The 4914-nt window shown below is 38.8% G+C and overlaps 1 pseudogene; it reads right to left on the reverse strand.

The window, feature by feature from the left end:
• Window positions 1-3065: 3065 nt before the first annotated feature.
• On the reverse strand, window positions 3066-4360 carry LOC125017883 (annotated as a pseudogene).
• Between the last annotated feature and the right edge of the window lie 554 nt (window positions 4361-4914).

A 4914-nucleotide genomic window follows, 5' to 3' on the forward strand; every position in this document is an offset into this window, starting at 1 on the left:
TGGCTCTATACACCACCACACTGGATCTGAAATGGAACAAACAATATGTTCTTTAACTGCAGACTTTCTGCTTTAATTTGAGGGTATTTACATTCAAATCAGGTGAAAGGTGTAGGAATTACAACAGTTTGTGTATGTGCCTCCCACTTTTTAAGGGACCAAAAAGTAATCGGACAAATTAAAATATCATAAATCAAACTTTCACTTTTTAATACTTGGTTGTAAATCCTTTGCAGTTAATTACAGCCTGAAGTCTGGAACACATAGACATCACCAGACGCTGGGTTTCATCCCTGGTGATGCTCTGCCAGGACTCTACTGCAAATGTCTTCAGCTCCTGCTTGTTCTTGGGGCATTTTCCCTTCAGTTTTGCCTTTAGCAAGTGAAATGCATGCTCAATCGGACTCAGGTCAGGTGATTGACTTGGCCATTGCATAACATTCCACTTCTTTGCCTTAACAAACTCTTTGGTTGCTTCCACAGTATGCTTCTGGTCATGGTCAATCTGCACTGTGAAGTGCCGTCCAATGAGTTCTGAAGCATTTGGCTGAATATGAGCAGATAATATTGCCTGAAACACTTCAGAATCCATCCTGCTGCTTTTGTCAGCATTCATATCATCAATAAATACAAAGGAACCAGTTCCATTGGCAGCCATACATGCCCACGCCATGACACTACCACCACCATGCTTCACTGATGAGGTGGTATGCTTTGGATCATGAGCGTTTCCTTTCTTTCTCCATACTCTTCTCTTCCCATCACTCTGATACAAGTTGATCTTTGTCTCATCTGTCCATAGGATGTTGTTTCAGAACTGTGAAGGCTTTTTTTTAGATGTTTTTTGGCAAACTCTAATCTGGCCTTCCTGTTTTTGAGGCTCACCAATGGTTTACATCTTGTTGTGAACCCTTTGTATTCACTCTGGTGAAGTCTTCTCTTGATTGTTGACTTTGACACACATACACCTACCTCCTGTAGAATGTTCTTGATCTGGCCAACTGTTGTGAAGGTTTTTTTTTTTTTCACCAGGGAAAGAATTCTTCTGTCATCCACCACAGTTGTTTTCCTTGGTCTTCCAGGTCTGTTGGTGTTGCTGAGCTCACCAATGCGTTCTTTCTTTTTAAGAATTTTCCAAACAGTTAATGTGGCCACACCTAATGTTTTTGCTATCTCTCTGATGGGTTTGTTTTGGTTTTTCAGCCTAATGATGGCTTGCTTCACTGATAGTGACAGCTCTTTGGATCTCATATTTACAGTGGACAGCAACAGATTCCAAATGCAAATAGCACAATTGAAATGAACTCTAGACCTTTTATCTGCTACTTCTAAATGGGGTAATAAGGGAATAACAGACACCTGACCATGGAAAAACTGAGCAGCCAATTGTCCCAATACTTTTGGTCCCTTAAAAACTGGGAGGCACATATACAAACTGTTGTAATTCCTCTACAGCGTTCACCTGATTTGGATGTAAATACCCTCAAATTAAAGCTGAAAGTCTGCAGTTAAAGCACATCTTGTTTGTTTCATTTTAAATCCATTGTGGTGGTGTATAGAGACAAAAAGGTTAGAATTGTGTTGATGTCCCAATATTTATGGACCTGACTGTATTTCACATAGGACTCTCCATCTCTCTCTGTGTCTTAACCAGACTGAAATACATGTCAACATCAGCCAGTAATAAGTTCTATATTCTACATCAAAAATAAGCAGTAGGATGATGAGGCTTTGGTGGTAAATGGAGTCTTGGATATGTTAAAGATTTGCAGTAAAATGGATTTGATTGCATCATTATTTTTTATGTAGTGGCAGATTTAAATTTTTGCACCCACTTTCAGCTTGTTTCAATAGTTTTCAGGATTTTAACCCTTTAAATACCAGTCTGAAAATACAAAGTTAAATGTTTTTTCACAAAAAAGAAAAAACTGAATTATTTTCATAACATAAGCAGTATGTGGATGAGACGTTGGTGGTAAATTGAGTCTTGGATATGTGAAAGATTAGCAATTAAAATTGATTTGATTGCATTAGTATTTTTTATGTAGTGTCAGATACTCCCTCTAGACACCTTTGTGGCCAAAAATGCCCCATAGACTTCAATTATAATTTCATTTTAACTTTTTAATCTAGCTGTAAAACCATGTATTCTGTAATATTAGCATTTCATTTAGATGAAATGTAGTAATATTGGACATTTTTATTTCTCATTTTCTCATTGTGCGTCGATGCGTGTGTGTACTTGTACAGCTATCTTTCTGAGGACCAGTTTAAGTTTTACACCATCAGATTGTATGTGTGTGTATGTATGGGTTTGTGTGCATGGAAAGAGAGACAGTGTTTAGCATGAACTGCTCATTTCATCATTGATAAAGAGCATTTTGATTGATGTTTTTCTTGAGTCTTGCATGAAATTTTATGGTGAAATAACTTTTAAATCAACATCTGATTCATCGATGTGAACAATTATTGAAAACAACAACAAAAAAGAACACAACATAACACAAACATATGACCTGAAAACAAAGGCTAAATGTGATATGTGACGTACATGTGTGTATTTAAGATTAAACTGATTTCTAACCCGTACTTCGCTTGTTGGGGACATACTGTTACCAGCTGCTCATCAACAGAGATGTTGTCCTCTGGACTGAACAGGAGTGGGACAGTATGTGGACAGAAAAGAACGGACAACTGTGATCCATCCATCTCATACCAAAATGTGCTACATTCAGGCAGATGTTGTGGTCCGTGGCATCAAGCCGGTGGTACCTGAATGCACCACAGGGTCTCTACATGAGATGGAGTCCAAACTTGTCATTCTTTCACACAACAACATTACCTCATCAGCTTTTAGCAAAATGTACGGTATGTCTATGTGTACTGATGGGACCCAGATGGAGTGTGTCGTGAGAAGTACTTTGGAGACCTGGTTCATAGGACCACAGTATGTCTGTGCCCGGCATTTTTTGATTACACTGCTCATTTTTATTTTATTTTAATTTAAAGTCATTTTATTTTTTATTTTATTTATCTTTCTTGTGGTTTTGAGTGTTTACTTTTATTGCAATAAATATATGGTGACAAAGTAATTTCCCTCGTGGATCATTAAAGTCTGTCTAAGTCTAAGTCTATAAAGCACATCTCATTTTAAAGACTTGCTACTGTATGTTGGTGTCACGGGAGCCAGGCTGCAGAATCTGTAGAGTGACAATGGGTTTCATAGCTTTTCTAAACCAGGGGTAAAACAGTGCATAGATTAGAGGGTTTATACAGGAGTTAAAATAGAACAGATACAGGACAAAAGTCAAAGAAGAGCTACTGATTGAGTTGTTCCCAACAAGTGCAACACAATAATATGGGCAGAAACACATTAGAAATACAACTATTAGAACACCAAGAGTCCTGCCAGCCTTCAACTCAGATTTCTTTGTTGCTAGAGTCAATGAAACCTCAACAGTGACGGCTGCAATGTGAGAGCGCATGGCACGAGCCTGAGACACAGCCACCACAAAAACTCTCATGTATACAACTATGATGAGAGAGATGGGAACAATAAAGGTGAAAATCAGGTCAATAATTCCTGCAGTGTAGCTGATTACAATAGCACATTCTCCATAGCAGGAATTGTGCTTGCCTGGTTGAATCAAATCATCCTTTAAAATGAAAGTTGTGTAGAAAACAGAACAGAGCCAACAAAGACAAACACATACAGTAGTTGAACTCTCTTCTCAGTGACTCTAGTGGGGTAATGCAAAGGGTCACAAATAGCCACATAGCGGTCAACTGATATGAGCACCATATCTCCTACTGAGGCAGAAGTAATGATATAGGACACATAATTATACAGAGAACACATCATATCACCAAGAAACCAGCAAGCTGTTTGTTGGAGGATTTCTCCTGGCATCAACAGGACACCGACAAGGAAATCTGAGACAGCCAGGGAGAGGAGGAGGATGTTCGTGGGAGTGTGCAGCGTCCTGCATAGATAAAATAAAGAAGACAAATCAATAAACCAGGGAACCCTCACATCTCAATGACAAAATGATCAGTGGTCTCTGGTGCCAATCATTTGACCTTTTTTTTTTTTCTGCAAAAACAGTGGGTCCAAGTACGAAGTCTTTAATTACCGGCTCAAACCCAAAAATAGCTGTAAAAAAGAATCAAGAGCAATGTACCATTACCTGAAATGGGAGACTGAGATGATGACAAGCAGGTTGAGAGCCACAGTGATCACAGACATGCATGACAGCATGATGTAAAGAAACACAAGTTCAGACGGTGGAGAAGCAGGCTTCGTGCAGGAGGTGTTGAGGAGTTGTGGAAAGCAGAGCTCAGCTTTGTCACGTGTCTCCATCTTCAGAGACCTGCAGCTCTGTCAGTTTTCTGAACATAAAATAACCCATATAACTTGGAACTCTCTCACTTTAACCACTCCCCTCCTTTCTTTCGCCATCTATTGGACACAAAAGACAGTCCTCCTTCCCATACTCAGCTAACCACACCACAACAAGTGATGAAATAAACGTTACTGTTAGAACTTTACAGTAAGTTAAAAGATATTCTTAATATTTCAACACAGGGGTCCAAGGCAATCCTCAAAGAATGTCCACATGCAAACTAAAATGTAAGACTGGTGCCACACAACTGGCAAAAAAATGGACCAATGGCCAATGGACCCTTACTTTCTGTTCTGTATGCGATTTAGTACTGAACTCTGCATCCTTGGTCAGATTATTGTTCTTGTTCAGTGGGTGCATCGTCTATTTTTTCTTTCTCTTGGGCTTTTTTGCGCTGTTAAAAACAAATGTATGTTTACCCCTAGTTGTAGTATGCATAAACGTATGTTTTTAGTTTACTGTCAAAGAGCAAAGGCTTGATAATCAAAGAAAATCAATGCTTTAAGCTCTG

This window comes from Mugil cephalus, chromosome 12, assembly GCF_022458985.1.
Source record: "Mugil cephalus isolate CIBA_MC_2020 chromosome 12, CIBA_Mcephalus_1.1, whole genome shotgun sequence".
In the NCBI taxonomy this organism is placed as follows: domain Eukaryota; kingdom Metazoa; phylum Chordata; class Actinopteri; order Mugiliformes; family Mugilidae; genus Mugil; species Mugil cephalus.